Source organism: Pan troglodytes, chromosome 4 (genome assembly GCF_028858775.2).
Source record: "Pan troglodytes isolate AG18354 chromosome 4, NHGRI_mPanTro3-v2.0_pri, whole genome shotgun sequence".
Lineage (NCBI taxonomy): Eukaryota > Metazoa > Chordata > Mammalia > Primates > Hominidae > Pan > Pan troglodytes.
The window spans coordinates 152,423,580-152,449,982 of record NC_072402.2 but is presented as its reverse complement, the minus strand read 5'-3'; the positions used below and the strand labels follow the sequence as shown (position 1 = coordinate 152,449,982).

Here is a 26,403-nt window from a genome sequence, read left to right as displayed (position 1 = left end):
GCGGCAGGCGGCGGGCGGGCGCGCGCCTCACGACGCGGCGGGCGAGGGGAGGGGACGGCGCAGCGGGGGCGCGCCCGCCGGCCGGGCCCTGGGCGACGGGCGAGCAGGAGGCGGCGGGAGCGCGCGCGCACGGCTCCGCGGTCCTGCCCCTCGCCCCGCCCCTCGTCTCCGATTCCTCAGAGCACCTCCCGGGCTGGGGGTAGGGACGCTCAGACCGGACGGGGGCGAGCACGTGCCTGATGCAATTCGGGAGTTGTCGGTGGGGGCGCTGACGGGGCTAGGAGAGAAGGCTGGGCGAGGAGGGGAGGTATCTTAAAGGGCCAGCGCGTGAGAGCGGCCTCAGGTGGAGCACATGGGACCGGGCCACGCGGCCTGCCGGGCCTGCTCGTGCTCTTTAGGCTGGGTGTCAGATTCAGGGGAAGGAGCCATTAGTGTCATTCCTGACTTCTAGGAGGCCGAAGGGAGGACCCTCATCCGCCCCGAGGACGCGCCAACGCCGCCCCCTCCCCTGTGCCCGGCGGGCCTGGCCCCTTCGGTCCCCGCCCGGGTGACCTTGGTTGGGTGAGCCGTCCGCACCTCAGTGGGTTGTGCTCCGCGCCTCGCCGCCGCTGGGCCTGGCCTCGACACTACCCGGAGATGGGTTCAACTCCGGGCCTGGAAAGCGAGTCTTTAGCCCTTGCGGGCAGCGGGCGCCTAGGAAGTGGGAACGGAATTACTAAAGCCCTCACCCAGGCCAGGCCCTTCTCCCTGCCGCGAAACCTTGTATTTATGGGCAGGAAATGTCTTTTCTTTCAAGTGGATGTCGTTTTTTTCTAAAGAATTGCTTTGGGCGGAGTTGAACCGTCCCTGGATTGGGACTTCTGAGATCTGAGATTTTATCCTGGCCCTGCCCCCTTACCATCTCTGCAGCAGTGACTTCCAGCTTCGTGGGCCTCAGTTTCTCTATTGTAAAATGAAGGAGCAGTGTATGACAGCAGTTTCAAACTTCCGTGTACATTCGATTCAATACTTACTGACCTCGTACTGTGGGGGCCTTGCAGGGTTCTAGGAAACGGGTTTGGTATAAACTAGGCTAACAAAGTCCCTATCCTCATGGAATTTATTCTAAGGTGGGGAAAGAGACAATAAACAAGTGATAAATTATTGTCTAGTATCTATGAAGACAATGGTTAAACTGTGGTAATCAGTTAGACTAGATGGGCTACTTTTGTTTGGGTGATAAGGGAAGACTTCTTTGAACGCAGATGCAAAAGTATTAGGAATCAGGCTCGGTCTGGGACTGGACCCAGAAATCTGCGTGTCTAGCAAGATCCCTTTGGTGCTTATGACTTCACTTGGAGAAGTCCTGGCTTCTGACTGGCTGTGATCCCACGTGCTCACATAACATAACAGCCTGGAATGTTGGCCATCTCCAAAACAAGAATTAGAGCACACGACCTGCTGGATCTAGGAGAAGACTGAATGAAAAGCCTCTTGGAACTGCCCCAGCCAGCAAAGCTGAGCTGTAGGATTGTTGTAACCAGTATGGGGGAGAAGTACTGGTAGGGATAGCCAGGTAATGCCATGTCTAATTCCAACTCTAGGGTTATTCAGCCTCCAAGCCTTGGCCAGCTAGCCGCACTTCCCTGGACCCCTCTCCTGGTGGAAAAATGGGGGTAAATAATGCCTGACTTGCTTCCACCCTCTGAGCTCATGTGAAGGGTCAAGTGAGACAATGTTAGTCAAGGTGCTGTGTAAATTTTATAGACAAGCCAGTACTTCAAAAGAGCTACCAAGGAAGGTAATGTTACTCAATGAATTAAACCAGGAATCTACTAAGTTCATTACATGTACTCTTAATCAGAAGGTAAATTATTGCACATTGCCACTGAAATGCACTATTTATTTATTTGAAGAGATGAGGTCTGTCACCCAGGCTGGAGTGCAGTCATTGTGATCATGGCTCACTGCAGCTTCAAACTCCTGGGCTCAAGCCATCCTCCTACCTCAGCCTTCGAAGTAGCTAGGACCACTGGCACGTGCCACCATGCACAGCTTTATTTTTACATATTTATTGATAAGTAATCCCTGAAGAGATTATTCACTCTAGACCCTCTCTAAACTTTGTTAATAGGGGACATAATTATTATTGTTAGTGGTTCTTTTTGTAATTGGAGGTAGAGAAGTACCCTCCCCCGACCCCTGAGAACTTGTGAGGGTATGAGGGCACTGTGTGGACAAGAAACTCGTTCATGCTACTCAGCAGTCAGAAACAGGGTTGAACAAGCATGGCCAGGCCCTGCTGTGTAGAGGGTGGAGGGGTACTGAGATCTGCCTACCCTGGGCCTGCTCTGCCCCAGAGAGAGACAAACTAGGGCCAGAGAAAGTAAGAGACCTGTGTGAAACAACATCTTTTTTTTTTTGACTCTTACTCTGTCGCCCAGGCTGGAGTGCAGTGGTGGGATCTCAGCTCACTGCAACCTCCGCCTCCCGGGTTCAAGCAATTCTCCTGCCTCAGCCTCCTGAGTAGCTGGAATTACAGGCGCCCGCCACTATGCCCAGCTAATTTTTGTATTTTTAGTAGTGACGGGGTTTCACCATAATGGCCAGGCTAGTCTCAAACTCCTGACCTCAGGTGATCTGCCCACCTCAGCTTCCCAAAGTGCTGGGATTACAAGTGTTAGCCACCATGCCCGGCCGAGACAACATCTTAGGCTTAGAAGCTGTTAGAACTGGAAAAAGGAATCATAATGATTACTCATTCTCCTTGTTTTGCAGATGAAGAAACCAAAGTTCAGAAAAGTGAAGTTCAAGGCCGGGCACAGTGGCTCAAACCTGTAATCCCGGCACTTTGGGAGGCTGAGGCAGGCAGATCACCTGAGGTCATGAGTTCAAGACCAGCCTGGCCAACATGGCGAAACACTGTCTCTACTAAAAATACAAAAATTAGCTGGGCATGGTGGCGCACACCTGTAATCCAAGCTACTCAGGAGGCTGAGGCATGAAAATTGCTTGAACCCAGGTGGCGGAGGTTGCAGTAAGCCGAGATCACCCCACTGCACTCCATCCTAGGTGACAGAGCAAAACTCCATCTCAAAAAAAGAAAAGAAAAGAAAAAGGAAGAAAAAGAAAGTAAAGTTCCTTATCCAAAGTCACACAGCAGAGCCAGACAGAGCTAGGTCTCATACCTGAATCTCTTTATCCTAAATCCAGTAGCTTTTTCTACATTAAAATAATGAAACTGGGGCTGGGCATAGTGACTCACACCTGTAATCCTAACACTTTGAAAGGCCAAAGCAGGAGGATCACTTGAACCTAGGAGTTAGAGACCAGCCTGGACAACACAGTGAGACCCTGTCTCTATTTTTTTTAAGTTTTAATAAAAAAATGATGGAATTGGGATTTGAATTCAGGTTTTTTTGATTCCTAACCAACTACGGTATTTTATATGCATATATTTCTAAATACAGTCATCCTCCCTTATCCCAGTGCATGCCTGGAACCCCAAATAGTACCAAACTCTATATATACTATGTTTTCCCTATATATACTTACCTATAATAAAGTTTAATATATAAATTAGGCACAGTAAGAGATAAACAACAATAAATAATAAAATAGAACAATTATAACCATAGACAGTAATAAAATTTATGTGACTGTGCTCTTTCTCTCTCAAAACATCTTATTGTATGTAATATTTTCTGACCACAGTTGACCACAGGTAACTGAAACATCAGGAAGCAAAACCACAGGTAAGAGGGGACTAGTAATGACCAAATAGTCAGTAATGACCATTTAGTAATGACCAAATAGTCAGGAGTAATGACCAAATAGTCAGGAGTAGCTACTTTTATTGAGTAACTAGTATACGCTAGGTTCTATGGGAAATACTTGATATTCATTATCTCATTTAATCTTCATAATAACCCAGTGGGATAGTTATTATTTCCTTAAATGTCTACTGAGCCCCTACTATGTGCCAGGCACTACAGGCTAGGTCCTGGAATGGTTATTGTCTTCAAATTACAAAGGAAGGCAATTGAAATTCAGAAAAGAAAGTAAGGTGGGTACTCAGCATCATAGGCAGCAGCTAACTATCAGAGTGGGGTTTTTCAGGGTGTTCTATATCGCCAGGCCTTATTCTTACTCACTGCACCACTCTGTACAGCCTACTTCTCTTCCCTCCATTGCCATATCCATAAGTATTTATGGAGAATCCCTCAAATACTTAGGCCTCAGGAAGATACCAAACAAGTTGAATCCTATCTTTCTAAAGGGTAAACTCTAATTAGAGGAACCAAATAATTGAGCAATATTTAACCTGTGGCCAAAAAAAAAAAGAGAGGCCAAAAAAAGAGACAAAATATGCTTTAGGCAGAAAGTGACAAGGATCAGGCTAACTTGTGCCTAGAGTTTAAACACATCATGTGCTTAAACACTAGGCCAGGTGCTATGGCTCACACCTGTAATCCCGGCACTTTGGGAGGCCGAGGTGGGAGAATTGCTCGAGCCCGGGAATTTGAGACCCACCTGGGCAACACAGTGAGACCCTGTCTCTACAAATAAATAAATAAATAAATTAGCCAGGTGTGGTGGCACATTCCTGTAGTCCCAGCTACTCAGAAGGCTGAGGTGGAAGGATTGCTTGAGCCTGGGAGGTGGAGGCTGCAGTGAGCTGTGATTGCATCACTGCACCCTAGCCTGGGCAACAAAGTGAGACCAGACCTTGTCTCAATAAATAAAACCCACCAAATTAATAAAATGGGTCCAAATACCTATTTGGGCTGGGCGTGGTAGCTTACACCTGTAATCCCAACACTTTGGGAGGCCGAGGCATGTGGATCTCTTGAGCCCAGGAGTTCAAGATCAGTCTGGGCAACATGACAAAACACCATCTCTACAAAATAATACAAAGTATTATCCGGGCATGGTGGCACACAGCTGTAGTCCCAGCTGCTGGGGAGGTTGAGGTGGGAAGATCACCTGAGAGTGGGAAGTTGAGACTGCAGTGAGCCATGATTGCACCACTGCACCCCAGCCTGGGGAATAGAGTGAGACCCTGTCTCAAAAACAAAACAAAACAAAACAAAACAAAAACCTATTTGTAATTAATTATGTGCTTGTTTGCTCCTTGTGCTGACAACTTCCTAAAGAGAGACACAGCAGGCTGCATGAGAGACTAGAGAGCTGGGGGAATTGGTTTATAACCTGGGTCTCATCTCTGAGTTTGCTGAATGACTTTGGGCAGCCTCCTGAGCCTTCCATCCATGAAACAGGAAGCATACCTGCCCATCTGGCTTACAAGCAGGAAGAAAATACAAAGTTTACATGAAATTTTATTCTATTGGAGGGGGAGCAGTGAATAGGTAAAGGAAGGAGGAATGGTTCCTTATCTGTGCTTATTATGAAGGAAAATTTAATATGCCTGGATATGTGCTAGTTTTATTCCTCCTTGGATTTGGTTTTCCAAAGAGCCTTGTGTTCCTGGAAGAGCTTGCACTAATCACTTACTTCTGCTATGGGGCCCCTTGGGTATGAAGACTCTTATACTGACACAAAGTGAGTGGGGTTAGCAAAGGGAGGGGCCTTGGCCAAAAAAAACAGTGCCAGCTGAAGAGTGTTTTTCAAGACCCTGAAGACTCTTGGGCCTTCTGGCACATGTCACATAATTATTTCAGTTCTTGGGAAGAGGCTCAGCCAGGATCTCTTCTTGTGAAGGAGATGTAAATGGCAATAGCTAACATACAAGGAGGAGGTGGGGTGGGGACTGACTGTTTCCATAATTCCTCGTTTAACCCCCAGGCCGATCCTTTTCCATGACTATCCCCACTTTACAGATGAGAAAGGAGGCTCAGAGGAAGAGGGGTGGTCAAGGAGGAGGACGGTTTGCAGTGAAGAAGGTCTGATAAATAACTTTTAACACACTCACCCCTCTGAGTCAGAAACAAGCACCATCCCAGCCTCTTCTCATCAGTTCTACCTATGCAGCCTCCTCTCCCATCCCCACTACCCTCCCTGGAGTTTTGTACTTCCCAAGTTGTCCCGTGATGGGCTTCCTCACTAACTGTACTCCCACTGTGATCCAGTCTACCACACTTGCCTGTGTCAGCTCTCTGGCTCTATGATGGACTCAGGCCCTGCCTCTACTTTGAATCTCCACATTCACACCCAGCACAGCCTGACCCTAACTAACCTTCCTGTCTTACTGCCTTCCAGCACAGACCCTACACTCCAGCAACAGTGGACCGATCACTTCTTTAACTCAGTAAGTATGTATTGAGCATCTGCAATGCACCAGATACTGCTAGGCCCTAGACATAGAAAAGTGAGCAAAACAGACATGTTCCCTACTTCCCAGAAGTTTCCCATGTAAACCCCTGTGGGCCCCATGTTTTCCTGCCTCCATTCATATAACATAGCTATTAATAGTGAGGTCATGACTGTGAATCCTGGCTCAACTATCTTGTGACTTTAGGAAAATATTTAACTTCTCTCTAAGCCTCAGTTTCCCCATCTGTAAATTGGAGATGATAATTCTACTTATCTCATAGAGCTTCAGTGAGCCTTAAGTGAGATGTATATAATAGCACAATGACATGTATAGCAGAGTATATGCTAAGTAATATTCCCTTTCATTACTTTTATTATTACCGATAATGCCTTTCCACTTCCACTTGTCCTGAATTCTACTTGTCCTTCAAGGCTCAGCACCAAATGTCAACTTCTTCACAAAATCTTATTTAATCTCCATAGTTAAAGTAGATTTCTCTGAACTCTTATCTCCTAGTGGCAGTTTTCCTAAAACATATATTTTTCATTTTCTCTACTCAGTTATGGTTACTTATGAGAATGCCTTATTCATAAGTAACCATAAGGCAGGGATTATACCTTATTCATCTTAGTGTTCCTTGGAGTACTTATCAATGGTGACTTAAACAGAACAAGCCCTCAGTCTTTTCTGAACAAAGGAATAAATGAATGAATACAGGATCACTTCTGATTGCATCAATGTTGTGGCAACCAGAGCAACACTGTCAAGGGCCAAGTGCTAAATTATATTTATATATACATCTTTTGTAAATGATAAAATATAATATAAAAATAAAATAGGCTAACTTTAGCAAACTGGAAATTTTTTTTAGGCTGAGCACAGTGGCTCACAACTATAATCACAGCACTTTGGGAGGCCAAGGAAGGAGAATCCCTTGAGGCCAGGAGTTCAGGACAAGCGTGGCCAATATACTAAGACCCCGTCTGTAAGAAAAATAAAAAAGAAATTAGCTGGGTGTGGTGCCGCATACCTGTAGGGCAAGACTGAGACAGAAGGATGGCTTGAGCCCAGGAGTTTGCAGTTGCAGTGAGCTATTGATCATGCCATTGCACTCCAACCTGGGTGACAAAGGGAGACACCGTGTCTTTTTTTTTTGAGATGGAGTCTCACTCTGTCGCCCAGGCTGGAGTGCAGTGGCACAATCTCGGCTCACTGCAGTCTCCGCCTCCCTGGTTCAAGCGATTCTCCTGCCTCAGCCTCCCAAGTTGCTGGGATTACAGGCATGCGTAACCATGCCTGGCTAATTTTTGCTTTTTTTGAGACAGAGTTTCGCTTTTGTTGCCCAGGCTGGAGTGCAATGGCACAATCTCGGCTCACCGCCACAACCTCCGCCTCCCAGGTTCAAGCGATTCTCCTGCCTCAGCCTCCCAAATTACAGGTGCCCGCCACCACATCCGGCTAATTTTATATTTTTAGTAGAGATGGGGTTTCGCCATGTTGGTCAGGCTGGTCTCCAACTCCCGACCTCAGGTGATCCACCCGCCTCAGCCTCCCAAAGTGCTGGGATTACTACAGGCATGAGCCACCGCACCTGGCCTAATTTTTGTATTTTTAGTAGAGACGGGGTTTCGCCATGTTGGCCAGGCTGGTCTCGAACTCCTGACCTCAGGTGATCCACAGCAGCCTTTTTTCTTTTTCTTTTTTTTTTGGGACAGAGTCTTGCTCTGTCACCCAGGCTAGAGTGCAATGGCACCATGTCAACTCACTGCAACCTCCGTCTCCCGTGTTCAAATGATTCTCCTGCTTTAGCCTCCCAAGTAGCTGGGATTACAGGTGCCCGCCACCTCACCCAGCTAATGTTTGGTTTTTCTGTTTGCTTGTTTTGAGACGGAGTCTCGCCCTGTCGCCCAGGCTGGAGTGCAGTGGCACGATCTCGGCTCACTGCAACCTCCACCTCCCGGGTTCAAGCAATTCTCTGCCTCAGCCTCCCGAGCCGCTGAGATTACAGGTGCCCAAATGCCTGGCTAATTTTTGTATTTTTAGTAGAGACGGGGTTTCACCATGTTGGTCAGGCTGGTCTCAACCTCCTGACCTCAAGTGATCTGCCCACCACAGCTTCCCAAAGTGCTGGGATTACAGGTATGAGCCACCGCATCCGGCCCATTTTTTAATTCCAGTTTTTTAGTAGAGACACTCTATTTTGTCCAGGCTGGACTTGAACTCCTGGCCTTGAGTAATCCTCATGCCTTGGCTTCCCAAAGTGCTGGGCTTACAGGCATGAGCCACAGTGCCCAGCCAGTGACCCACTTTCTATTTGGATCACCCTGCATTTTCCAAAGGGCTTTCATGGAGAGAGGATAGACATGATTGTCTTTGGTTGGCAGCTGAAGAACTGAGGCCTATAGAAGTTAAGTGACTTGCTCCAGGGTGCCAGGGCAGCAGAATCAAGATCAGAACCCAGGTCTCACTCCTCCCATTCTAGATCGTGACACCACATCACAAGAGACGCAGATAGTATTCATAGAAAATGCAAAAACCACACAGTTGGACAAACTCAGGTAACCATGTTTAAGCATTCCATGGTCAAGAAACATCCAAATTCATGGAGACAAGTGGAAATCAGAAGGCAAAATTGGGGCAAAAGGAAATTTCTTGGCAACACGACCATAACTAGTCACACGGTGAGACTGGCCAAAAGAACCGTCGCTCAGTCAAACACAGGAGCCAAGCTCCAAGACAGAAAGGCCCAGCCCTAGAGACTAGAGTGGAAACAATAAGGGACAAGACATGGTCCCTCCCGCTGGGAACAAAACTCCCCACACTAGCACATTGTTCTCTTCTCAGACCATTTGCCTGTCCTTCACACGTGGCACAGAAAAAAGGGGAAAGGGTTTGCTGTCAAAAGAGTTGGGTTTAGGCCAGGTGCGGTGGCTCACGCCTGTAATCCCAGCACTCTGGGAGTCCAAGGCGGGTAGATCACGAGGTCAGGAGATTGAGACTATCCTGGTCGGCCAACATGGTGAAACCCTGTCTCTACTAAACATACAAAAATTAACTGGGCGTGGTGGCGCGTACCTGTAATCCCAGGTACTCGGAAGGCTAAGGCAAGAGAATCGCTTGAACCAGGGATTCAGAGGTTGCAGTGATCTGAAATCGCACCATTGCACTCCAGCCTGGCAACAGAGTGAGACTTCGTCTCAAGAAAAAAAAAAAAAAAAAAACAGTTGGGTTTAGGCCCAGCTTTGCCCACTTCCTAGCTGCGTGACCTCAGGCAAGTCACTTTCTTTCTCTGAGTTTCAGTGTCTCCATCTGTAAAATGTCAGAAAGGGAATGGCTGGGTAAAATTCATTATGTCTTTGAGAGGATTAAATGAGCCAATATTTGTGAAAGTGTTCAATAGTCTCAGCTCTGCCACCTACCAGCTCTGTAACCTTGGGCAAATTCCTTTGTGTCTCTCTGCCTCAGTTTTCTTGTGTGTAAAATGGGGATGATAATAGCACCTACCCCTGAGGATTATTGTAGGGATTGAATTAATACACCCAAAGTACTTAGAACAGTGCTTGATATACAGTGAGTACTGAATAAATGTTTGCTATTATCATAAAGGGGGTAGTGGTCACTGGCATAGAGTCAGGAGAAGCATTCTTCAAATCCCACAAAGAAGGTGGAACAAGTGTCACCTCATTTTAAAGATGAGGACACTGAGGCTCAGAAAGATGAGGTGTTTTATCTGAAGTCACACTGCTAGTTGGTGGAAACTCCAGGGCTTCTAAAGATTGCATATCCAAAAGGCCAGGCGCGGTGGCTCACATCTGTAATCCCAGCACTTTGGGAGGCCAAGGCGGGCGGATCACGAGGTCAAGAGATCGAGACCATCCTGGCTAACATGGTGAAACTATGTCTCTATTAAAAATACAGAAATTAGCTGGGTGTGGTGGCATGCCGCCTGTAGTCCCAGCTATGTGGGAGGCTGAGGCAGGAAGATCGCTTGAACCCGGGAGGTGGAAGTTGCAGTGAGCAGAGATGGTGCCACTGGACTCCAGTCTGGTGACAGAGCGAGACTCCATCTCAAAAAAAAAAAAAAAAAAAAAAAAAAATTGCATATCCAATGCCCTTTCCCCTGCAGATAATATTCCAGCTGTTGCAACCTGTCAGTCCTCTGGCCAATTTCAGTCCACAGACACATTTTGTTTGGTCCACACAGTATTTTTTAAATTGAATTTAAATGTGATTAGATGAGCCCAGCAAACACTAGTGAGCCTCAGGCCCCACCCCTCCCCCGGTGTTACTCCCAGCACACTACTCTCATTTAGATACCTGCACAAACTAATGCCATACCAGTCATTAATATATGGTACAGACAAGTTCAGGAGACTAAAGGAGAGGCAGAGAGTGTCATAGGTGAGAGTGGGAGGAATGAGGTAGTCAGGGAAGCCTTCCTGGAGGTACCTGGACTTCAGTTAGGACTTAAAACTGGGAAGTAGGATTTGCTGAGATTAAAAAGGAGGGCAGGAGATAGGGCAGATTGTTTTAGCATTTGGTGACCTTCGCATATGTTTATGATCCTCCCCTGCCAAGGCTTCCCCCAGGCCTTTCCTTTGGTAGAGGACAGAAAATGAATGAGCTGCCCTTTATCTCGGTTGAGGCCATGTGACCCAGGAGATCCAGAGTCAATACCAATTGTCATAGTTTGTTGATTAATTGGTCTGTGCCATCATCTCTGAGGACTCAGCACTGTGCAAGGCACTTGGAGAAAGCGGAAATCACTTGAGCCAAAGTATACACTATAGCCCTGGCCGGGTGTGGTGGCCCACGCTTGTAATCCCAGCACTTTGGGAGGCCAAGGCAGGCGATTCACTTGAGGTGGGGAGTTGGAGACCAGCCTGGCCAACATGGTGAAACCCCATCTCTATTAAAAATACAAATATTAACTGAGTGTCATGGCGGGTGCCTGTAATCCCAGCTACTTGAAAGGCTGAGGCAGGAGAATCGCTTGAACCCGGGAGGCAGAGGTTGTAGTAAGTCCAGATCGTGCCACTATACTCCAGCCTGGGCAACAGAGCGAGACTCTGTCTCTAAACAAACAAACAAACAAACTATAGGCCAGAAGCAGTGGCTCACTCTTGTAATCCCAGCACTTTGGGAGGCCAAGGCGGGTGGATCACCTGAGGTCAGGAGTTCAAGACCATCCTGGCCAACATGGTGAAACCCCATCTCTACTAAAAATACAAAAATTAGCTGGGCATGGTGGCGGGCACCTGTAATCCCAGCTACTCGGGAGGCTGAGGCAGGAGAATCGCTTGAACCCGGGAGGCGGAGGTTGCAGTGAGCTGAGATTGTGCCATTGCACTCCAGCGTGGGCAACAAGAGCAAAATTCCATTTCAAAAAAAAAAAAAAATAAGAATAATAAACTACAGCCCTTGCGGTTAATAATAAAAGTAATAATGATAATGACAATAGCTAGCGTTTATTACACCATTATGAACCAGGGGCTGTGGATAGCGGATTTTTTTGCTAAGGGTGGGACTTCTCAAGGAGTGTTTCCCAGAATATGAATTAATATACACCAAGATGTAGTCCATCATCAAATCATTCTGGGAAACATTGGGTTAAGCAATGTTAAATGAGTGTTTGGCTGTAGGTCATCTCCAAGACTTTAACATTCATAGTCAATCTCTAAGAAAGGTGTAATGATTTGCAGCATTCCCCAAACTCATGTGACGTGGAACAAGAAACATTGGCTCAGGTTTGTCACATTGCTTCCCTTTCTGCTGGGGCAGTAGCAGGCAGTGAGATGTAGGAAAAGGGCTGCTTTCCAGTTCTGGCTCTATTGCTACTTCCTACGAGACCAAGAAAAGTTCCTTTTCTTGTTTGGACCTCAATTTTCCTATTTCTGAAAAAGCCTAATATTCTGGAAGTTTCTTCCCATCCTAGAAACTATTTTTTTCTTTTTTCTTTTCTTTTTTTTTTTTTTGAGACAGGGTCTGACTCTGTTGCCCAGGCTGGAGTACAGTGGCATGATCATGGCTCACTGCAGCCTCAACTTCCTTGACTCAAGCAATTATCTCACCTCAGACTCCCGAATAGCTGGAACTACAGGTGCAAGGCACCTCACCCAGCTAATTTTTTGTATATATACATTTTTTTTGAGACAGGGTCTTCCTCTGTCGCAACAACAGTGCAGTGGCATGATCATGGCTCACTGCAACCTCCGCCTCCCAGGTTCAAGAGATTTTCATGCCTCAGCCTCCTGAATACCTGGGATTACAGGCATGTGCCACCATGCCTGACTAATTTTATTTTTAATAGAGATGGGGTTTCGCCATGTTGGCCAGGCTGGTCTCGAACCCCTGGCCTCAAGTGATCCACCTGCCTTGGCCTCCCAATGTGCTGGGATTACAGGTGTGAGCCACCATGCCCAGCCACTTTTTTGTATTTTTTGTAGAGAAAGGGTTTCGTCATGTTGCCCAGCCTTGTCTTGTGCCCAGGCCCCAATTCTAGCAATCTTGATAGTTTCTAACGTTTCCTACCTCTATGGAAGAAAGGATGATCACAGGAGTGAAGTGCAGAAAGGCTGTGGCAAGTTGATGGGGCTGCCTAACTGCCTGTCCCAACAACAGGCATGGATCAGAGAGGTTGGCCAATTTCCACAGTACTTGGATCTTTAGGTCTATTTGAGACATATCTCTAGGTTCATTAGAAGGAACATGAATGGCCTAATTACCTAATGTGAATAAAATGCACAGAGACTCCAGATAAAGACAAGGAAAAGCTGGGCTGGGCTCATTTTGCATAGGTATCATTGCCTGGTATGTTTTTTGTAAACCTCCCAGGAGTCCCTCATTTAGGAAAAGCAGGAAATGTTACAGTATGTCTGCCACTCTCTTAAAAACAAACAAACAAACAAACAACCCTCCATAACTGCCTATTACAAGAATAAACTCTAGACCTCTCACTTTGGCCCACATACCCTCTATGCTCCAGAACCCATTTACCTCCAGATTTTCCCTCCGTTTCTTGCACCTGGCCTTGCTCTGTGCCAGCCCCAGAAACACACGGAAACTCATCCCAGCCTGCAGGCCCCTAGGGCATAGTGTTCCCACTGCATTCCCACTCCCCCCACCCACACACAAACACCCGATACTTTGCATCCTTCAAGCCTCAGCTTAAATGGCCCCTTCTCAGAGGGACCATCCTTGATCAGCCTGGTTGAAATACTCCATGTTCTCCATAGCACAGATCACAACCTCTGATTTTGTGTGTTTATCTGCTTTTTGCCCATTGCCTCCACTAACGTGCAAGCTCCATGACCCTGGAGCATGTGGCTATTTTATTCACCTTTAGTATCCCTCAGTAGGCACTCAGTATGTGTTGAAAGAATGCTGCGTGGCCTCTGACAAGCTGCTTCCCCTCTCTGGGCCTCTGTAGGCCTATGAGTGAAATGAAGCGTTTAAAAGAGGTGTTACTGAGAGCCCTTGGCGCTCTGACTGCAGCTCTGTGACTAACATCTGGGCCTCAAGCCCAGGAGTGAGCCCGGCGTGTTGCATCTCCACAGCGCTGCACAGAGTGCACTGATTTAATCAAGCAACAAACACCCTGTAATTTAGTGTTCTGCTGTTCCTCTTCCCCAGTCCCTGGACTGGGGACTGTGCTGTCAGATTTCCAGGATGATCCATGCACAGCCACCTGTTCTCCCAGCTCACTTGATCCCAGTGCCCCTGAGGAGAGGATGGTGGGCAGGCTGGGAAAACATTTTCGATCTGGAAGCCCAGGGGCAAGGAGGACTTGTCACTGTCCTGACCTGAAAGGCTAGAATCTGCAAGAGATTTCATCAAATCCCCTCATTTCTGGATTAAAAGGGATGCTTGGCCCAGTCCTTTGCCTTAAACCTAACTGTCTTCCAAAGATGCCTCCACCATGATTCCACTTGAAGTGCTCAGAATAGGGGCCCTCAGTGCCTTTCAGAGCTGCTCATCTCACCAATGAATGGCTTTGTTTAGAAAGTTCTTTAATCAGCAGCATGGTGTAACACAAGGCAGTGTAGCATAGGGGTGAAAGGCCTGGGCTTCCAGCCAGGCTGCCTGGGTGGAATTCCAGCTCTGCAGCAGACTTGCTGTGTGAGCTTGAGCAAGCCATAAAACCTCTCTGTGTCTCTGCTTCCTCTAGTGTAAAACAGGGAGGATCCTCATTAGGCTGTTGGGAGAATTACAAACTGTTAATTGATAGTGGGAGAGCAATAAATGTAGATTACTGTTAACTGCCACCTACTGAGTGTTGGTGGTGGTAATTTAATTTTTTTTTTTTTTTTTGAGACAGAGTTTCACTCTTGTTGCCCAGGCTGGAGTGCAATAGCACGATCTCGGCTCATCGCAACCTCCGCCTCCCAGGTTCAAGCGATTCTCCTGCCTCAGCCTCCCTAGTAGCTGGGATTACAGGCATGTGCCACCACGCCTGTCTAATTTTGTGTTTTTTTAGTAGAGATGGGGTTCCTTTGTGTTGGTCAGGCTGGTCTCGAACCCCCGACCTCAGGTGATCCACCTACCTCGGCCTCCCAAGGTGCTGGGATTACAGGCATGAGCCACCGCGCCCAGCTATTTTCTTTTTTTTTTTTATGTTTGTGTGTGTGGTGTGTTTTTTCTTGGGACCAGGGCGGGCTTGGCATTTTTAGAGACAAGGTCTCACTATGTTGCCTGGTCTGGTCTCCAACTCCTGGCCTCAAGCTATCCTCCTGCCTCAGCCTCCTGAAGTGCTGGGATTACAGGCATGAGCCACCACACCTTGCTTGCTAGTGGTTTTAAAAACCTCTTAGACTCAGGTTCTCTGGAATGGTTTGTTTGCGAAGGAGACAGTGGATCCCAACCCAAACTCAGGGCTGGAAATTCAGAGGGGTGGCTCACTGTTGACTGTGAGAACATTCACTTTGTCTTTCTGAGTCTTAGAATCCTCATCTGAATAAAGAGAAAGAATATTTCCTGTCCTGCTTCCTGTCATTCAGCCAACGTAGCTGGGTATGGTGGCTCACGCCTGTAATTCCAGCACTTTGAGAGGCTGAGGTAGGAGGATTACTTGAGGCCAGGAGAGTGAGATCAGCCTGGTCAACATAGCAAGACGCTGTGTCTACAAAAAAAACTTTAATGTCTTCATAGAACCAATGAGTAGATCAAATGAGTGATGGACAAGAAAAGAAGGCTTTGAAAAGTGAAAAATACTACATAAATGTGAGGAATTAATCTCATTTTGTTGGAGAAGCCCTTACCGCTTTTAGCAAGGCAAGTCAGCTTCCACACAACAAAAATAGCTAAACTCAACCTACTTGGCAGATCATGTGCTTTTGGTACTTGCTGTGAATTTGAAGCAAATCCCTTTAGAATCTTCTTTTAGGGCCGGGTGAGGTGGCTCACGCCTGTAATCCCAGCACTTTGGGAGGCCGAGGTGGGCGGATCACGAGGTCAGGAGATCGAGACCATCCTGACTAACACGGTGAAACCCCGTCTCTACTAAAAAAAAATACAAAAAATTAGCTGGGCGTGTTGGCGGGTGCCTGTAGTCCCAGCTACTTGGGAGGCTGAGGCAGAAGAATTGCTTGAACCCGGGAGGCAGAGGTTGCAGTGAACACAGATTGCACCACTGCACTCCAGCCTGGGTGACAGAGCAAGACTGTCTCAAACAAACAAACAACTGTCCAGTATATTGTTGTAAATTTAGCTCAATTTTTTATTTTAAATTTTTTATTTATTTTTGTTTTGTTTTATGTTTCTGTTTTCTAAGATAGAGTCTTTCTTTCTTGTCCAGGCTGGAGTGCAGTGGCACGATCATAGCTTATTGTATCCTTGACCTCCTGGGCTCAAGAAATCCTCCCACCTCAGCGTCCCAAAGTGCTGGGATTACAGGCATGAGCCACTATGCCTGGCTAACTCCATTTTTTTAAAAGGTAAAATGGTACATCTGTGTCCTATCTCATAAGGGGGTCAGCATTTTGGATGAAAAATAATGTATGGTCTAAAGCCTCAAGTAAAGCCCTCAGAAAGTCATCATATTGGAGCCAGCAGTCTATGGGCATTGCTGTAACAGCTGCTGTTTCTTCTTTTTTTTTTTTTGAGATGGAGTCTTGCTCTGTCCCCCAGTCTGGAGTGCGGTGGCCCGATCTCGGCTCACTGCAACATCCGCCTCTCAGGTTCAAGCGATTCTCCTGCCTCAGCCTCCAGAGTAGCTGGGATTACAGGCATGTGCCGCCAAACCTGGCTAATTTTTGTGTTTTTAGTAGAGACAAGATTTCGCCATGTTGGCCAGGCTGGTCTCGAACTCCTGACCTCAGGCGATCCACCCACCTGTCAGCCTCCCAAAGTTACAGGCATGAGCCACCGCACCTGGCTTTGCTGTTTCTTCTGAGGGTCCAGATTAAGATGTTGGCTGGCATGTAGGGCTCAGGTTGTGAGAAAAGGAATGTACAGCTAGCTCTACAATAAGGTGATATTCAGTGTGGTGAGATGCAACTCTGGGATCCAAGACTGCTTAGGGAATGGCAGCAACCAGTATCCCACACACACATGGTTTACCTACTGTGTCTGTGTCCATCAGATCATGTTGCTGAGGGCGTGTGACTTAGATGTGTCTGTGCTGTGCTTCTGACCCATTCTGTTTGTCTTAGGGGAGGCCCACAGAACCTAAGGGGCCTCCCATTGTCCCTTAGGTTCCTGGAGGAGGTTAACTGAGGGCCCGGAGATGAAGACAAGATCTGAGAGTTCTCCAGACCCAGCAGTGTGAGTGAAGCAAGGGGAATGTTCAGGGACTGTGAAGGGGAGGGCTGAGGAGGGGTGGTTAGAGCAGAGCTGGAAAGCTGGAACAATGAGGACAGCTCATTCACAAGGAGGGGCAGGGGCGGGGAACCGGGAATATCAGAGGAGATCAAAGAGAGAGAGAGACTTGGCAGAAGCTTGGGGAAGAGAGTTTTGAGGAGAAAATAAGTACCAAGGGTTGACCTGCTGCAGCATTACAGAACTAATCACTGTCCTTCAAATTGGGAGTTGCAGACCAGTCGGACCAACAAGGTGAAACCCCATCTCTACTAAAAATACAAAAAAATTAGCCGGCGTGGTGGCATGTGCCTGTAGTCCCAGCTACTCGGGAGACTGAGACAGGAGAATTGCTTGAACCCGGGAGGCGGAGGTTGCAGTGAGCTGAGATCTCGCCGCTGCACTCCAGCCTGGGTGACGAAGCAAGACTCCATCTCAAAAAAAAAAAAGAGAAAAATTCCATGCTTCTAGATTACCAAAAAGGAAGTTTAGTTCCTTTGAGTACTTTAAACATTCCCCCTAGAATTGCATGAAAACAACACATTGGCCAGGCACGGTGGCTCACACCTGTAATCCCAGCACTTTGGGAGGCCAAGGCAAGCAGATCACTTGAGGTCAGGAGTTTGAGACCATCCTGGCCAACATGGTGAAACCCCGTCTCTACTAAAAATACAAAAATTAGCAGGGTGTGGTGGTGCACGCCTGTAATCCCAGCTACTTGGGAAGCTGAGGGAGGAGAATCACTTGAACCTGGGAGGCAGAGGTTGCAGTGAGCTGAGATTGTGCCATTGCACTCCAGCCTGGGTGATAGAGGGAGACTCTGTCTTGAAAAACCAAAAAAACAACACATTTATTCACCTCACACACATTAGGATGGCTACTATCAAAACAAACAGAAAATAACAAGAGTTAGAAAGGATGTGTAGAAACTGGAAGCTTTGTGTACTGTTGGTGGAAATGTAAAATGGTGCAGCCACCATGGAAAACCATATGAAAGTTCCTCAGAAAATTAAAAATAGGGCCAGGGATGGTGGCTCACATCTGTAATCCCAGCACTTTGGGAGGCTGAGGCGGGCTGATCACATGAGGACAGGAGTTTGAAACCAGCCTGGCCAACATGGTAAAACCCTGTCTCTACTAAAAATACAAAAATTAGCCAGACGTGATGGCACATACCTGTAATCCCAGCTACTCAGCAGTCTAAGGGAGAAAAATCACTTGAACCCAGGAGGCAGAGGTTGTAGTGAGGCAAGATCATGCTACTGCACTCCAGCTTGGGCAACAGAGTGAGACTCTGTCTAAAATAAATAAATAAATAAATAAATAAAAATAGGCCAGGCAGGGTGGCTCAAGCTTGTAATCTAAGCACTTTGGGAGGCCAAAGTAGGAGGATCCCTTGAGGCCAGGAGTTGGAGACCAGCCTCAGCAACATAGTGAGACCCCATTTCTACAAAAAATTTAAAAACTTGCTGGGCACAGTGGCTCATGCCTGTAATCCCAGCACTTTGGGAGGCTGAGGGAGGTGGATTACCTGATATCAAGCACTCGAGACCAGCCTGGCCAACATAGTGAAACCACGTGTCCACTAAAACTACAAAAATTAGCCAGGTGTGGTGGCGCACGCCTGTAATCCCAGCTACTCAGGAAGCTGAAGCAGGAGAATCACTTGAACTGGGAGGTAGAGGTTACAGTGAGCCGAGATCACGCCATTGCACTCCAGTTTGGGCAACAAAAGCAAGACTCCATCTCAAAAAAAAAAAAAAGAAAATTAAACAACTTAGCTGGGTATGGTGGTGAACACCTGTAGTCCCAGCTACTTGAGACGCTGAGGCAGAAGGATCACTTAAGCCCAAGAATTAAAGGCTGCAGTGAGCTAAGATGGTGCCACTGCACTCTTGCCTGGGTAGACAGAGTGATGACTCCCATTTCTAGAAATAATAATAAAGTGAAAAAATGTAAAACTTTTTAAAATAATTAAAAATGGAACTACCTTGGCCAGGTGCAGTGCCTCACGCCTGTAATCCCAGCATTTTAGGAGGCCGAGGCGGGCAGATCACCTGAGGTCAGGAGTTTGAGACCAGCCTGGCCAACATGGCGAAACCCTGTCTCTACTAAAAATACAAAAAAAAATTAGCTGGGCATGGTGGCACGTGCCTGTAATCCCAGCTACTCGGGAGGCTGAGGCAGGAGAATTGCTTGAACCCTGGAGGTGGAGGTTTCAATGAGCCGAGATCACGCCACTACAATCCAGCCTGGACAACAAGAGCGAAACTCCATCTCAGAATAAATAAATAAATAAATAAATAAATAAATAAATAAATAAATAAAAATAAAAATAAAAATGGAACTACCATATGATCCAGCAATCCCACTTCTGTGTGCATATCCAAAAGATTTGAAAGCAGGGTCTTTTTTTTTTTTTTGAGACAGAGTCTCACTCTGTCACCCAGGCTTGGAGGAGAGTGGCGCGATCTCAGCTCACTGCAACCTCCGCCTCCCAGGTTCAAGCAGTTCTACTGCCTTAGTCTCCCGAGTAGCTGGGATTACAGGCACCCATCACGCCTGGCTAATGTTTGTATTTTTAGTAGAGACGGGGTTTCACCATGTTGGCCAGGCTGGTCTTGAACTCCTAACCTCAGGTGACCTGCCTGCCTTGGCCTCCCAAAGTGCTGGGATAACAGGCATGAGCCACCATGTTTGACCTGAAAGCAGGGTCTTAAAGAGCCACTTGTACACCTATGTTCATAGCAGTACTATTCACAATAGCTAAGAGATAGAAACAACCCAAATGTCTATTGATGGATACACGGACAAGCAAAATGTGGTATATATTATATATACTATGGAATATTATTCAGCTTTAAAAAGGAAGGAAATCATGTTATATGTTGCAACATGAATGAAACTTGAAGACATTATGCTAAATGAAATAAGCCAGTCACAAAACAACAAATACTGTATGATGCCACTTATATGAGATATCTAAAGTCAGCAAATTCATAGAAACAGAAAGTGGAATGCTGGTTACCAGGGCCTGGAGGGAGTGGGAAAAGGGAAGTTGTTTTTTAATGGGTGCAGAGTTTCAGTTTAGCAAGATAAAAAAGTTCTGGAAATCTGTTTCCAACAACGTGAATATACTTAATGCTACTGAATGTACACTTAAAGATGGTTAACATGGTAAATTTTATGTATCTCTTACCAGAAAAGGAATTTTTTTAATTAAAAAAACCCAAAACCAAAACAATATATTTGCCTGTATACGCCCCCTTTACTCACTGAAAAACAGCTGGTTTCAAAACAGCCTGTTCAGTGTGATACTATTTTTGTCAAATGTCCTTTTCTATTCTAATATATGTAAATTATTATCATTAGGACATAAACCAAAAGATTATCAGTCGTTATTTCTGAGTGCTGATTTTGTCCCTTTTGCTAATCTGTACTCTGTAACTTTTTTTAGGGAACATTTTGTTACTTATTAAAACAATTAAAATTCATCCTATTTCAGCCTCTGTCTTGATGTCCACAAAACTGACATAAGTTGACTTCATGTTTTTGAAGCTTTATTTTGTATATAATTTGAAATCAATGCTAATAATTAATCTCAATATAATAATAGTAATACTTCCTATGTAGTGCAAGATACTTGTGCTCGTCATGAATTATCTCACATATTAACCTTTTGAGGTAGGTACTATTTTTTTTTTTTTTGAGAGGGAGTTTCACTTTTGTTGCCCAGGCTGGAGTACAATAGCGTGATCTTGGCTCACTGCAACCTCCACCTCCCAGGTTCAAGTGATTCTCCTGCCTCAGCCTCCCAAGAAGCTGGGATTACAGGCATGTGCCACCATGCCTGGCTAATTTTTTATATTTTTAGTAGAGACAGGGTTTCACCATGTTAGCCAGGATGGTCTCGATCTCCCGAACTCAGGTGATCCACCCGCCTCCGCCTCCCAGAGTGCTGAGTTAGGTACTATTATTAAAACTCTTTCTACAGAGGAAAAAAATAGAGGTTATGGCCAGGCACGGTGGCTCACAGCTGTAATCCCACCACTTTAAGAGGCCGAGGTGGGCGAATCATCTGAGGTCAAGAGTTCCTCACCAGCCTGGCCAACATGGCAAAATCTCGTCTCTACTAAAAATACAAAAATTAGCCAGGCATTGTGGCAGGCACCTGTAATCCCAGCTACGCAGGAGGCTAAGGCAGGGGAATAGCTTGAACCTGGAAGGCAGAGGTTGCAGTAAGCCAAGATGGCACCACTGCACTCCAGCCTGGGCAACAGAGTGAGACTCCGTCTCCAAAAAATAAAAGAAAGAAAGAAAAGAAAAAAGAAAAAACAGAGGTTATATAGCTTGTGCAAACTCATTTGGAAATGTCAAAGCTGGCCAGGCATAGTGGCTCATAGCTGTAATCCCAGCACTTTGGTAGGCTGAGGCAGGAAGATCACTTAAAGCCAGGAGTTTGAGACCACCTTGGGCAACATAGCCAGACCCCCATTTCTACACAAAAATAAAAAATAGAAATGTCAGAGCTATGTCCGATTTCAGAGCAGTCTGATGCCAAAGCCTGTGTTATTGACAGCCTGGCTATGCTGCTAGACCAACATGGTGTCGTAACTTGTCAACCAGTTCATGGCTTCCTTCAATAGCCACGAATTTATAATGTATGTGTTACTTAAATTGGTCAAACAATACCCCTACCACTCTCCTGGTAGCTATAGTATATTTGTTTCAAAGATAAGACAAGGGTCAACCTTAGTCCAGAAATCCCAAGCCACGTAACATTCCAGTTGGGTCCAGACGGAGCCAATGAATGAGACAATCCTGGGGACCCTGAGACTGGGATTTTATGAGACACTCACCTTTTTCGCCTTACTTACTAACTCCACCACCCATTACAGCCAACCAGGACACATACCCTCCTCCCAGGACCAACTTCAATCTGAGGGTAGGGCAATGTGCAGACAGGGAAGGATGTCAAACATGGTAATTTTAATGATATAATTTATCTCAAAAGAATGATTATGGTGGTATAATTAACATTTCATATGCAGACATTTCCATCTCTAAGGAGCTCTGAGAGCCTTAAGGATGATTATTTAAATATATATCACATCCATTGCTGGAGACAAGGTCTATTGTTTTAAAAGATAATTAAAATTCCTTCCCCTTTGGAATTAAGAAAATTTCCTATAGGATGAATATTTTGCCCACCAGACACATGAATAGATCTAAATCTGGGAATTCCAAACACAGGGCTGGAAAAGATCTTGAAGAGCAATCTGTCCAGGAAAGACCAATATCTAACAAATATAACATCAATTTCAGATTCCCTGCTCATGGCAGAAATTATTAATCACAGCAATTTTTCCCATGAAGGCTGCATGTGTCTTCAGAATCTTTCCCCCTGTAGTACTCAAGGTAGCCACCATTAGTTCATCAGAGTTGGATCCTATTTGCTATTCTGGTTATTAGTTCACTGTTATCCCTTCAATGAGTCAAAAGACTGAAGTTCAGAAAGGTAAATAAGCTCACTCAAAATTACAGAGCTGGTAATACAAAGGCCATGTTACCAAATTTTTGCTTTTTCCTTAATCTCCATCCCTGCCTCTTTGCTCTGTTCAGACTATAATTGGTAAATTATATGGTTTGCACCAGATTCACCTTTCTTTTGTTTTGTTTTGTTTTGTTTTGTTTTAGCTAGAGTCTTGCTCTGTCGCCCAGGCTTGAGTGCAGTGGCACCATCTTGGCTCACTGCAACCTCCGCCTCCCGGGTTCAGGTGATCCTCCTGCCTCAGCCTCCCAAGTACCACCACATCTGGCTAATTTTTTTTTTTTCAGACGGAGTCTCACTCTGTTGCCAGGCTGCAGTGTAGTGGCGTGATCTCGGCTCACTGCAACCTCTGCCTGCTGGGTTCAAGCGATTCTCCTGCCTCAGCCTCCCGGGTAGCTGGGACTACAGGCGCGGGCCACCACACCCAGCTAATTTTTGTATTTTCAGTAGCGTTTCACCATGTTGGCCAGGATGGTCTCAAGCTCTTGACCTCGTGATCTGCCCGCCTCGGCCTCCCAAAGTGCTGGGATTACAGACGTGAGCCACCCCGCTGGCTCATCTTTCTTGAATGAGCTATTTTAAATGCCTCTACCAATGATTTGCCGAATGACAGTGGGACTATTACTTAATCTCTTTCAGCATCAGGTGTTTTCAAGTAGAAAATGGAGACAGCAATCCAGCTTCAGATTCCTGCCTGTCTTAGTGGCATGTTGGGGTGCTCTTTTGAGAAATGTGAGCTGCTAATGAAATGTCTATGGTTGCAGGGAAAGGATCAGACATTTTGAGAGCACCTTCTCTAAGACAGGTACTGTGCTCCTTCCGGAATGTGTTTTTGCTCTAGGGGGTGTATAAATAGAGGAAGGCATTGGCTGGCTACAGCAATACGGTTATGCTAAGGCTCTTGGAGGAAGTGACATTTGAACAGGACTTTAAAGATCAATAGGATTAAATGTTTCTTTTGATTATAAAAGTTACACATGGTCATTACATAATTATTGGGAGAGACAGATTGTCAAGAAGAAAAATCGTTTTTATTTCCTTTACCCATCAACCATATCAACTCTTTTTTTTCTTCTAGTATCTTTTTACTCTATGCATGGGTGTGTTTTTTTTCTCCTTTCACATGGTTATGATTGATAGGCATATCATTTTATATTTTGATGTTTAAAAACCTTTAATAGGCCAGGCGCAGTGGCTCACGCCTGTAACCCCAACATTGTGGGAGGCCAAGGCAGGCGGATCACCTGAGGTCAGGAGTTGAAGACCAGCCTGGCCAACATGGTGAAACTCCGTCTCCACTAAAAATACAAAAATTAGCCGGGCGTGGTGGTATGCTTGAAACCAGGGAGGTGGAGGTTGCAGTAAGCTGAGATCACGCCACTGCACTCCAGCTTGGGCAACAGAGTGCGACTCTGTCTCAAAAAAAAAAAAAAAAAGTCAGAATGGTGCTTACCCTTAAGGGCGTGGTTAGTGACTAGATGGGAGTATGAGAGGCACCCAGCTATAGACTACGAGAATATAATCACTTGGCTGGGCATGGTGGCTTACACCTGTAATCCCAGCACTTTGGGAGGCCGAGGCAGGCAGATCACAAGGGCAGGAGTTTGAGACCGGCCTGGCCAACATGGTGAAACCTTGTCTCTACTAAAGATACAAAAAACTAGCCAGGCATGGTGGCATGCACCTGTAATTCCAGCTACTCGGGAGGCTGAGGCAGGAGAATGACTTGAACCCGGGAGGCAGAGGTTGCAGTGAGCCGAGATTGCGCCATTGCACCCCAGCCTGGGCGACCACGGCAAGACAACATCTCAAAAAAAAAAAAAAAAAAAGAATATAAGCACTTGGTGAAAATCTATCAAGCTATACATTTAAGATTTGTGCACTTTTCTACATGTGTGCTATAGGTCAAGAAAAGTTCATTAATCAGTTGCAGGAAAATACATCCATCTAGTAGAGATAATCAAGACTGTTTCCCTGTAATCGCAGCTACTCGGGAGGCTGAGGTGGGAGAATCGTTTGAACCCAGAAGGTAGAGGTTGCAGTGAGCCGAGATCGCACCACTGCACTCCAGCCTGGGCGACAGAGCAAGACTCCACCTCAAAAAAAAAAATAATAATAATGTTTCTTTGGACAGAAGGAACAGCACAAAGAAAGTCATAAAAGTAGGAAACGGACAACAGTCCAGGTTGCTTGCAATATTGGTGTTATAATATTTTGTGTAAGCAAACTACCCCAAAATTTAGGGCTTAAAATTTATGAGCAATTTTATTTGCTCATAATTCTGATCTGTGGAAATTTCGGCTGGGTTCAGCTACACGGTTCTTTCTGCCAGTATCTTACTAAAGTCACTCATGCAGTTGTAGTCATGCAGATTGACTTGGACTAGAGGTCCAAGATGGCCTGTCCTGGTTATTGATTTACTGCCTTAGTTGCAAATTTACTTTTTTGCCTGCTCTATTAAAATGGATCTGGGTCCCTGAAATGCCTTTTTCCTTTGACAGCTGGCAGGATGCCCAGCTTTGTCAGTATAGTGTGCTGGGAATACACTGAAGTTTTTTCTTTCTTTGTCTATTTGCTTTTTACAGTCTAGAGGTATTTTTTTAATACCTATTATGCCACGAATTCATAGGGATAGATTCCAGCAGCTCAGGCTCCTATTCATTGGTTCTCACAAGTGTGTTTGGGTGGAGTGGCTGGTGCTTCATCTGAACCCAGGTACCTTTCTCTTTGGCTTTCTTCTTTTTCTGATCATTTTCCTTCACACTTTTCAGGAAGCTATGTTAGCTCTTAGAATGCTTAATGTGCTCAATAGGCAGATTAATTCTCTTGGCAAGAATCTTGCTCTTGTTTGTTTACAACAAGGCCAATAGAATGCTAGGTAACACTGTAGACTCTTCAGTTTTGCCATGGTAACATTTGTGGGGTATTCCTTTTTGAACAGTATCCATTCTCTCAATGTCTACAATATCATCTTACAGCTTTGCATGTATGTGGCCAAAGGAACAACTCCAGGTTTCCTAAAAGACCTAGAGAACATGTATTAGGTGCTTCTCTTTCCCTTTGTGTTAGTCATTTTGGTGAATTATTGGAAGGTGGCAGTTTCGGCTGAAAGGAAGAAAAGAGTTTTGTTTCCTGGTTACTGTGTGCTGGCTCGCCAGGCTCCTGCAGTGTTGTGCTTCCCCCATGCCCAACTCCTGCAGCATGAATGGCTTCTTGAGCTTCAGGCTCCTGCAGGGCACCATGGCCAGCAGCATCTGGTAGCTAGCAGCTTCCCCAAGAATCCGTCTCAAGTGCTTATGTAGCAAATGTCGATAAAGAGACATTTCCCTATGAACAACTTTCCCTGGCACCTGAGAGGGCCCATTTCCAGCAAGTTTCATAGGATGATTTCTACCAGTTCCACTGACCTGGCAGGGCACCACAGTGACTTCTCTGCCATTTAGTGGGCCCTTTCCAAAAAGATCTAGATCTCAGCCCTGAACGAGCTCTTCCTTGGGTGCTCTATGTCAACCCTAAAGATAGTGGCTGTTCCTCATATCTGCTATTCCTATAGTCTTCAGTGTTCTCTTTCCTTCTTATTAGTCAATCCCCTGTTACTCTAATCCTCTATTATAATTAATAATTCTTCATACTCAACTTTCCATATTCAAAGTACTGTGTGCTTTCTCTCTCCTGGTTGGACCCAAACAGATCCATGCCTCACTCATATACTGTGTCTGATGGTTGGTGTTGGCTGTCGGCTCTGCCTCTCTCTCCATTTTCCCAGAAGGATAGGCTCAACTTAATTACATGGCAGCTGAGTTCC

The 26,403-nt window shown here is 45.9% G+C and overlaps 1 protein-coding gene across 4 annotated transcripts in view; it reads right to left on the bottom strand.

The window, feature by feature from the left end:
• The window catches only part of LARP1 (La ribonucleoprotein 1, translational regulator), a 134,777-nt gene that overhangs the window by 62,619 nt on the left and 45,755 nt on the right, over positions 1 to 26,403 (bottom strand). The window lies entirely within an intron of this gene.